This window comes from Limulus polyphemus, unplaced genomic scaffold (assembly GCF_000517525.1).
Source record: "Limulus polyphemus unplaced genomic scaffold, Limulus_polyphemus-2.1.2 Scaffold265, whole genome shotgun sequence".
Taxonomy (NCBI): domain Eukaryota; kingdom Metazoa; phylum Arthropoda; class Merostomata; order Xiphosura; family Limulidae; genus Limulus; species Limulus polyphemus.
The window spans coordinates 349,073-360,797 of NW_013665875.1; the positions used below are offsets into that span (position 1 = coordinate 349,073).

Below are 11,725 nucleotides of genomic sequence, written 5' to 3' on the forward strand. Positions count from 1 at the left end.
ACGAAGGGTGAGCGTTTCAGGTAGTTTTGTGTGATAACATAGGCACTTGAGGTATCATTGTCTAACAATATGTACTGGATGTAGTAATCAATCAACCATTGTTAAACGAAGGGTGAGCGTTTCAGGTAGTTTTGTGTGATAACATAGGCACTTGAGGTATTATTGTCTAACAATATGTACTGGATGTAGTAATCAATCAACCATTGTTAAACGAAGAGCGAGCGTTTCGGGTAGTTTTGTGTGATAACATAGGCACTTGAGGTGTCATTATCTAACAATATGTACTGGATGTAGTAATCAATCAACCATTGTTAAACGAAGGTTGAGCGTTTGAAAAAAGAAATGTTTGCAGGATGTAGTAATCATTCAACCATTGTTAAACAAAGGGTGAGCGTTTCAGGTAGTTTTGTGTGATAGCATAGGCACTTGAGGTATCATTGTCTAACAATATGTACAGGATGTAGTAATCAATCAACCATTGTTAAACGAAGGGTGAGCGTTTCAGGTAGTTTTGTGTGATAACATATCATTTGAGGTATCATTGTCTAACAATATGTAGGTTATTATAATACATATATAGCCAGTTCCTGGGAAAGAGTAAGCTATCTAAGGAAACTAACGTTGCATTACTAAGTTTAGAAAAACATACACATGCATGCAACTTTATGTTAATTAACCTCAAACGTCTGCACAGCACGTGATTGTTAAGCAAATTTCGACTCCTTTCATTGTTTGTATTTGTAGGCAATAAAATAAACATTACTTTCCCCTAACACACGTTAGATACCTCTAACAATGAATTAAAAATACTCTTTCAAAACCTCTTTTTATGATCAAATTGCTATCAAAAAATCAATTTCCTCGCTAGAACAGATGGAACTGTGTGTAATTATTTGTTCCATTGAACAAACAATCTATCTATATATTTATCAAAACAATGCTGACAAAAGTTTGGTTGAATTAATGAAGATACTTTCTTTGTTTAATCTTTGTTTTCAGAATACTTTCACAGATAAATAACTTATTTACTCTTGAGTTCTTGTTGCAATTTTTAATTACATAAAGTAAATATTGAGCTGTGTTGACTGATTCTAGTTTTAATTACATAAAGTAAATATTGAGCTATATTGACCGATTCTAGTTTTTAATACATAAAGTAAATATTGAGCTGTGTTGACTGATTCTAGTTTTTTAATTACATAAAGTAAATATTGAGCTATATTGACCGATTCTAGTTTTTAATTACATAAAGTAAATATTGAGCTATATTGAGTAATTCTAGTTTTTAATTACATTAAGTAAATATTGAGCTATCTTGACTGATTATAGTTTTTTTTAATTACATAAAACAAATATTAAGCTATATTGACTGATTTGAGTTTTTAATTACATAAAGTAAATATTAAGCTATATTGACTGGTTCTAGTTTTCTGGAACTTTTACCAAACACATCAAATATAGATGATTATAATAACAATTCAAAGAAACTACGAAATAAAGATAAAACTTGTCGAAAATTGCTTTTATGAAATAAATGGATGAAACATTTCATATATCGTTAGAGGTAAAGTCAGCATTTTGTCTGTCATTGATCACTGTTTATATTTGTTTTTAAGCATAGGCGCCTATGTTATTTCTGGTTCTAGTACGTATAGCATGCCTTTCGTTACTACCACCTTTTGGGAATATACATTGAGCGTTTATGAGTTCAAAATCACAACATTATTTTCAGATGTGATATAACTGCTTTAAAATTACCTTTGGATTCTCACAGACGTATTGACGCACTGTTTGTTTCTTTGTTGAATTTCGCGCAAAGGTACTCGAGGGCTGTCTGCGCTAGATGTCCCTAATTTAGAAGTGATAGACTCGAGGGAAGGCAGCTAGTCAACACTACCCACCGCCAATTATTGGGCTACCCTGTTACTGCGATTGACCGTCACATTATAATTCCCCCAAGGCTGAAAATGCAAGCATGTTCGAACCCGCGACCCAGAGATTGCGAGTCTAGTACCCTAACCACCAGGTCATGCCAGGCTGAGACGCACACACAGCAATTGATAGCACCGTGTTGTAAAGCGGATAATAATAATTAAAAATAATCATTCTACAAAATTGGGTAATTTCAATTACAATAACCGTATTAAAATTCCATGACCATTAGTAAACATCTTTCATCGATAAATAATGTTAATTCACAAATAGTTTGGAAGTAAATAGTTTCCTGTAAATCACCATCAGGCTGTATGACTCTTTCAACAAATACTATAGGCGTCGTTCATATTGAACTCAATGATGTTCAGTAAATGAGAGAATAAATATACATTTTTATTTAAATAGCTATTACCTGTAGAAGGACTCGGTTCTACCCTGATCAAGGACGTGTATAGGAGTTAAAATGAGTGAATATATGCAGGTCTATAACATGCATTATGTATTCTGTAACATTGTCTGGCATCAAGAACAGAGGGTAAGAGGTGTACATCATGTTGGTCACTTGAATACCATTATGTGCGTAATGCTTTAGTTACGTTATAAGTGGGAGAAGGAAAAATAAAGATTTACAGCCCTTGCGTCAGTCATGAGACAACATACGATTCAGCTTCCAAAAACGTTTCAAGGCCGAAATGTAGGAGGTGAGGTTTAATCCTAACGAAGGGTTTCAGCAGGATGCAACCTGCCACATCTCCAACTAACTGACTGACGCCTTGCATTGTATCTGGTTGTAAATTATTCTTCTTTATTGCCTAGTCTATAGTTAAACAACCTTCTTGCATGATAATTTTCTGGTCCATTAAAACCAACTTACATGTAGCATTCCATCGACGATCCTTGTAGGAACCGGGAAACTAAACTAAAAGGTTTTTCACGGTTCCTCAACGAGATTTGTGTACCTATTAATATAAGTTATTACTGTATGCTATTATTAAAGTATATAATTAGTGTCAGAACATAATCCTTATAACTGGACTTATTACAATGCTATCTTTGTGATCGTCATATTGCATTTTAACTGTCAAATTTTTTTCTGAAAGAGGTTTTAAAGTCAATAGCAAAATAATTACTAAGATGTCAGAAAAAAAATACCAATAACATTTTATCTTATTTGATATCTTATCAGCACATTAATTTTAGATGTCATACATATCAAATACCGCTTAATCCATTCTTTGAGGATAACATTTTTTCTTTCACTTTTACCAGCGAATTATTCACTTGTCTAAACGATAATATATGTATTGTCATGTTTCAACCCACCTATCTTGTAATCACTTGCTGAAGCCTTCTTGTTTTAGTAAATGAAATTATTTCATAATTTGAAGGCATTTTAATCTTTTTCCAAAAGAAAATTCTTTATGGACGAGTTAAGTCATTTGATGATTTTAAAGTTAAATCCTGGAAAAGTATGTGTTTGCTTTGAAAAATAGCGCACTAAAGGACATTGGTAGGATTATACATTATTTTCCTGTTAGAATCATATTTTCACTGCCATCTTGGTCTCTAGAAATTTCATTCTGAAATCCTGAATATACACTTTACACCCAACACCAATCATGAGATTCAAAATATCAGAGCTTTATGTTTTTATATGTGAAAAAGTCACCAACTTATACTAGAGAAGTGAAATATTTGATTTTCAGCACCAAAAATAGATCCAAGAAGAAAAAATAAATGAGAATAAAACTGCGGTATGATATAAGTAAGATCAATACTTTCATCATCATAAAAAATTGTTTAAAAAATCTTATATTCCTTTATCTCGCAGAGGTCATTTAAAAATCTTTGAATCAATATCAACTAAAAATGTCTTTAATTAAATATTGGCGAACAAATCAGACTGAATGCATAAACTTCCTTACGAGTATAAATGTTGTGCCAAAATGGTAAAGAAATTATTAAAATAAGTTTCCTGGACACAAACTAAAGAGGTAAACTAGTTGAAAAACTGGTGCTTGTTTATTACTATAGTCATGCCATTAAGCCTTACTGGAAAATAACTTTATTAATACGTGTGTCCACACTTCATTATGCATCCGTATTTTCAATCTGAATCCATCACAAAATCTCAAGCATTATTAGCATCGATGTGCAAAGGAAGGGTGTGTGTGTGAAACGTATTATTGTTCATTTTGTATTTCGTCCGAGAAATGAAACACTAAATAAAGTTCCCATATTTAACCAGAGATTTTATCATAAGTTATGTCAGACAACTACAACAACTTTTAGCTATTTTTAAGACAAAATTAGTCGAAAATCTTATGCACTTAATTTTTTAAAGATATATAAAATCTTTCAATAGTTTTATTACATCATAATATAAGCTACACGTGTTTAGATGTGGTTTTGAACTAATAGACAAATTATCGACTATCACATATAAAAATTGTTTTGTTTGACTCTTTTTTTTTCTTTTTATACTTTACGTTTCGAATACACTTTTCTCTGTTAAATAGCTCATTTTCCTATTTCAGCAATTTTTTTAGTTGTTCAACTAAAAGCCGCGATTACGAAGTGAAAAAAACCACAAACGTTTGACTATCCTTCAGATAAAACGTTAAATGTTTCTATGAATCCAACTTTCTATCTTGAAGCCCGGGGGACTATCACTAATACTGAAGTAAAATGAGTCTATTTTATAATAAATTTCCGAGGTTATTGATAAATACTCGTTGATTCATGTGTATGATCATTACGCTATTAGACACATTAGAACTATTACTAGAGTTCTGTTAGGTGTGTTTATTAACACGAAGTGACGCTTTGAGATAGGCTACTTATGTAAGCAATTATTCAAAGAAGTCATCTATATATTACAATAAATAGACGCGTCACTGAATACAGAATAGTGATTTAGCTATTCATTAAGATAAAAAAAGAACGGCCGAAGACCCTGTTTGCACACAGAGCTCCGATAGACTGCTGTTTCATTACATTGTGTTGTAATAATGAAGTCAAAAGTTACTTTAAGCAGATTCTTCACTTCGTCATGAATTTCAAATGATGAGCTACATTCGTGCCAGCTTTTAAAGGATGATGAAGTTAAGATTACACGCCAACAAGCCTGCTCAAGGAAAACTGTTTAAACTTTATTTTGATTTATAATAATCTAACCCTTTCTACTACATTTACCCTTTATAATTTAAGAGTATTTTATAAGAACTTTATTCATCTCAAGTTTAAAACACGATTGTAAGGGTTACATAATAAATACAACTTTACAAGTTACGAGCCACTAAACTAGAATCTGTAGTTTCGCTGCTTATATTCGCAATCACATTTTTGTGCTTTACAATAAGTCAAAGATACAAAGTCAGCTGATTATGCTCACCAGTGTTTTGTTTTTGTGTGGTTTACAAGGAGTCATATACATTGTGTGTTCTGATTATACTCACCGTCGCTTTTTTGAGTGCTTTAGAGCGAGGCAGAAATATATAGCTAGTTGATAATACTCATCAGTGCTTTTTGTGTTTTCCAGTCAATGTTCTGTATCTTGTACGTGTACAAAGATTGAATAACTCTGATAATGATCAAAATTAACTCATTCCTCATCCAAATGTCGTGGCAGCAGGTTTTCATAAAACGTGGCTTGCATAACAACTATAAAAATAGTTTAATTTACAGTATTTTCTGCGACCCTTCCAATGTTCTCTTGTATTGTTCAAAAGCACAGTGATTATTTAGGCAGTTTAAAAATATATAGACAAAATAAAAAAAATGGTTTCAGACTGGCCTTTCTTTTTGAATTTTATTAGACGCCTTGTCTTAATGCAATTTCCTTTGTTAGAAATACAAGAGGGAAAACTTTCCAGGGAGATTGCCTTCAGAAGATTACCCTCAAAGTACTTAAAATTTAACTTGGTAATTGAAATCATTCTTTTCTTTGACAGCTTACTATTATAATTTTAATTTGTAAGACCACAAGGTCCTCTAACAAACTGTTATTGTATTAGAAGAAACTTATTAATTATTATTAACTTTTGGTGAAAGAAGCTACCTAAATAGAGTATAGAAATTTAGTACATCCGTCTGTTAGTAGCATATAATATCACAAAACAAAATCCTATTATGTCTTGAATGCATTTATTGATCACCTAGGTAACGTCATTGTTAGGTAATGTTTGGCCATAATCCCAATAATATCTCGCTAAATTTGGCTAGCTTAAGTGTTTTAGATTATTCCTAAATTTATGTAATAAACTCACAATACAGAATGATCCTCGCAATAAAAAAATATATAATATAAATGAATTACAATACACATATATTATATATATATACTTGTTCTATGTTAAATACAAAGCTACAAAAAGGGCTATCTGGGCTCTGCCCACCATGAATATCGAAATCATATTATCTGGGTTTTAAGCCTACAGATTCACACTGAGTCCCTGGGGGATATTATATGTATATACATACATATTAAACATTTTAACTAATACTGATAATGAAATTAACAGTAAGAATATGATGTAATATAACGGACTAAGTTTTCCACTATTACCAATTTCTTTTCGCTTGAAGATGGTGAAACACTACACTAAACGTAGTACATGATTCGTTCAGTAGAAAAACAAACTTCCACTTATTTCAAACTATTTGGTTTTTGTAAAGATCACTTTTGGATAATTTTTGTTATAAATTTAATATGTGAAAGAGGCTTACGTTGATGAACTTGGTGGTGATGGTGTTTTGTTTTTTTTGTCTATAATTTAAGAAATCATGTCATTCTGACAGCATTTAAAGCCATTTTCTTACTTGTAATGTACGTTAAACAAACAATTGTAATTTTAAGACTTCATGAGTGAGGGAAGAGAAGAATATATCAACCACACTGCATGTGCTATATCCAGTGCCAACAAGTCACCAGGTTAATCAGGCAGACTGCGATACGACAGACCTAGTAGTAGTTGAAACGTCAATTTATTTCTGTTTAACTTTCAGCTGTAATTTGTTTTAAAACAGGGGAAAAAAAGACAGGGAGGAGAGATACAACGAACAATACGCAGTGGGAGTATTTGTAAATATTTTAAAGATATTAAAATTGGATAACATCTGACAACAAAAGTACAAAACTTTCATTTACGTTTTCACAAAATGTAAATGAATTCGTACTCTTCGAGTAAGCTATAATACGGTTGAAATAACAAACAAAAAGCTTAATTCAATAGGGAAGTTTGTACGTTATTAAAAAGGTATAATCTAGCTCAAGTGGTGAGATTGAAACATAATTCTTCTCAGTAAGGACAGAAAACATCTGTCAGTCTAATTGTCAGACATGTGACGCGCGACAATCTCAAGTCAAAGCAATAAAAATTCCCCTTTAAAAGCAGTGGACAAGCGATATGTCAGTCAGAATTAGTTCTGCCATGTCAATGTAAAGAGAATAGAAGGGTGGTGAAAAGAAACCGTTCTTTAGTAGTTCTGGTCTCTTTTTAATAAATTCACACCAGAAACATGAACACCTGGCGTTATTTTACATATGCTTAAATCCTGTCTTTGTGTTACTGATTTAAATGAAATTCAATCTTTTTTTTATAATAGAATTGGATATTCTAGTTGAAAACCAAATATTAGAAGACAAAATTATCATATTAACTCTTTGGGTTGGTACGAATTTATCAAGACTTTGGTTAAATTGTTCAAAACATCCTCGGCTAAATCATTGCTGATCTTAAGTCACATCACAAACAATGCAACAAAAGAAAAAAGTACACTAGAATGGAAAATACGTAACTAGTGACATATCTTAAAAGTAATTCATAATAACGTGGAGTATTCAAAGTTATTTTATAATTCACTAAACGTTTCCCGAATCTGCTATGATTCATATAACTGACTTCTTATTAGACACTGTTATTACTTTAAAAGTTATCCATAAGTGTATTAATATTTCTTGACGTTTCTTTATTCGTTTATTATCATTTCCTATGTATACATTGAAGTAAATTTGACACTCGGTAATCTGAGAAACATAAAGTAAAAACTCGCAAATATTTTAATTACCTTAATCTAATTGTTGTTACTAAAATGTTTCAGCTTAGTTTAAGCTGACGAACGTTGTCATTGTTTTCTATAGAATATGTGGTTTCAAAATCAAGTTTAGACATACACTACACGTTGTCATTGTTTTCTATAGAATATGTGGTTTCAAAATCAAGTTTAGACATACACTACACGTTCAATTTGTCTTTATTATACTTTGTTTTATACATTTGCATCCTAGTATATGTACAAAAAGTGTCATCTTCTATCAAAACCTTAAGAAGCTATTACATTGATCATTTTATCATTAATCTAGATATTTTACCATACAGAAATCAACGTTTCGGATCAATTCTCGTTTTCAGTAGGGTGTTGGAAGAAGTGTGTTATACCTCAAGAATCTATATGAATGTGTGTGTGTGCGTGCCGTGTACCACAGATAAATCGTCAAGTAGTTTTGAAGTTAAACAATTCTTTTGTTCCGAATGGGTTTTTGTTTAGTTATTTTACGTTTCTCACTATTAAACAAGTTTAATTTTTATTCATTGTATTTTTATAGGCGGATAATTAAAATTCATCTTCCGTGTGTTTAAATGCTAGTGTTAAGGACGATTTGATGCAAAAATGAAGTCTTACAAATTCATAAGCGATAATTTTGCTAGGTACACAAAATATAATTTTTAGCTACTTTTTGTTAGCGTTTTTGCCATAAGTAAACGTTAGGCTGGTAAATATATATATTTTTGTCCCCTATTAAAATAACCATAAATTCAATACTTGTATGAGGGAGGAAAGAATAAAATTTGAGTGAGATCATCATTCTGTAAACGTAGCTAGCAGTGGCATGGAGGTCAATTGACAATCTTTATACTATAGCTTTTCTCCTTTACATTTATAGATTTAAAATTTGTCGATAAGTTTAAAAGCTTTATTCCCATTTCTAATAGGAAACATTAACTCTGTTCTCCTTCATCATGATGACAACCTTAACCTCAATGGTCACCCATCAAGATGCAAATTGTTTGAGGTAGCTTATTTTACATTTACTTGAGAAAAAAAAAGAACCGTCTTGCAATTCATTTAAAAATATCAACAACAACAAAAAATGTCTCTCCTTCTCTTATCATAACATCAGAGTCGTCTATTTCATTAAGTGCCATATTGTGAATATTTTCTTGTGTAACTATAATTATTTTCGATAACGTGTATATTACGTACGTCAATATATAAGTATGCTTGTCTTATACATTATTTTTATGGGATTCTTCATCATTTCTTCAGAACATATTATTTATCCGTGGCAAAAACAACAAACGCTTTAACTACGCTTGAAACGATGAAAAACTAAGCTATGTTGATAAATGAGCACGTGTTTTCCAACTGAGAAGGCCCATACAGCTAATTAAACAGGGAAAATTGTCCAATCCGAAACGTGCAAACAACTTTAATGCAAGTGGACTTGTGCTATGGTTGGTCAGCGGTAAGTTTAGGAACCTACAACGCAAAAATTTGCATTTCGATACCCAGCAATGCGAATAGAGCCCATTGTGTAGCTTTGAAAAAAGAAATCAACTGAAAGATCAAGTGTCAATGACCGAGTTTAAACAATGATTGTAAAATTACATATTCGTAATAGTAAATTATTCTTTGAGATTTAACTTTCTTCGTGTATTTTGTATTTAGTTGCCTTCCTCATTAACTTATACTATTAAAATCTGTCAAATGTATGATTGGTTGCCTGCCGAATAATAGTAATATTGATATGATTAATGCGATAGTGCTGCTATCTGTGTATAGAAACTTATACTACACAGTATACTAAAGGACGAAAATGCTGATCCTCCCATGGGTCAGCGGTAAGTCTACGGGCTTACAACACAAAAAGATGGATATCGATTCCTCGCGGTAGACAGATTGCAATTAGCAACTTATACTATACAGTATATTAAAGGACGAAAATGCTGATCCTCCCATGGGTCAGCGGTAAGTCTACGGGCTTACAACACAAAAAGATGGATATCGATTCCTCGCGGTAGACAGATTGCAATTAGCAACTTATACTATACAGTATATTAAAGGACGAAAATGCTGATCCTCCCATGGGTCAGCGGTAAGTCTACGGGCTTACAACACAAAAAGATGGATATCGATTCCTCGCGGTAGACAGATTCCAATTTGCCCACCGTGTAACTCTGCACTAAGACAAGCAAAACAACGGAAAAGATAGAGACTAAAATTTGGCTAAGAATTGTCAACATTGAATAATGGTTGATATTTTCCGCACGAAGGAGAAACAAAGATGAATAAATTTCACAAACAACACTAACTGTTAACACAGGCCTGTGAATGTAAATAGTTGTTTTGGTTTTAATAACGAATTTTCCATAATTCAGCTACGCAGATTTCGAAAATAATGTTCATATCTGTTTATCACGTAAGGAGTTTTTCAAAACGAGGAACAAAAAACTCTAACTTAGATCAAATTATTATTTCGTTTACCACAATGAACATTTGTTTATTATTACGTTTGTTAACAAAATATAAGCAAACTGAAGAAAAGGGAAGAATATTGATGTCAAACGAATATACATCCTCATTAATCCTTATTTGTGAAATCTACGTTTTTTAGTCTCAAAACTACATGTTGTGGTCTTTCTTTTATGTATTGCGTCTGGAGCTTCTCGTTTCATGACCAGCAGTAATCAGCCATAATGCTGATGTTCCACCTTCCCTGATACCTCCTCTCCATCTTCCTGATATCTTGATGAAACCTTTCCTCTTGTTCTTCGCTGACGGCAAAGATATTTTCAGGGAAATAGTCAATATCTAAGTGTAAAAAATGAACTTTCACGCTTGAATTTATCGAACATGTTATGAACAATATTTTCGTAATTTGGGTCCTTATTGTTTCCTAAAACATTGTCAATAATATCTTTAAAGGCAATCCACGCTTCTTTTTTCAAATTTCCTGATTGTCTTTTCAAACTGTTCATCCGAAGTTAATTTCCTAATTTGAGACCCCAAAAAAAATCAATTTTTCTGAAAGAGCTGAGAATTGCCCACATAGATACTTGAAACAGTCGCCATCATTGTTTAAGGCCTTTACAAAGTGCTTCATCAAGCTCAATTTTATGTAAAGTGGAGGTAATAGGACTTTCTTTGTGTCAATCAAACTTTCACATTCAATGTTTTTGGATCATGGTATCAGGCTGACACTGTGTGGCCATTGCTTCTTTATCCAGTGCTGATTTCGTGTTTTGATTTCCCATTCACACAAAAAAACATGAAAACTTTGTATAACCAGATTTTTGACCCAACAACATACAAAGGACTTTTAAGTCTCCACAAAGTAGTCAACCATGTTCTTTGTATTTGGCCTCATTAAGAAGTTCGAGATTTTCGTACGTTTCTTTCAAGTGAACCGAATGAGGAGCAGGAACAGATGCATATACGCTACCATTATGAAGGATAACACCTTTTAGACTTCTTTTGGAAGAATAATGAACAATCGTTTATTGTTGCAATACGCCAATGAACCTGCTTGCGAAAAGTATGGTATAATTTCTTTCTCACGATTTCTGTACCAGTAAAATGATGTCTCCAGAAAAAATAAGCTCTTAGCCCGAAGTTTAGGCCCCAAAATCTCTCAAGAATACTTTGGTACGCCCAAATCCCTAACCAAATCATTAAGTTCACCTTGTGTGAAAAGTTGTGGTTCACCAGAGGTTTCAGGTTGAAAACA

General features: G+C 32.3%; 1 long non-coding RNA gene across 1 annotated transcript in view; it reads left to right on the forward strand.

Moving 5' to 3' along the window:
* LOC111085180 overlaps positions 1-11,725 on the forward strand; it is an 81,661-nt gene that overhangs the window by 31,281 nt on the left and 38,655 nt on the right. The gene's annotated exons all lie outside the window — the stretch shown is intronic.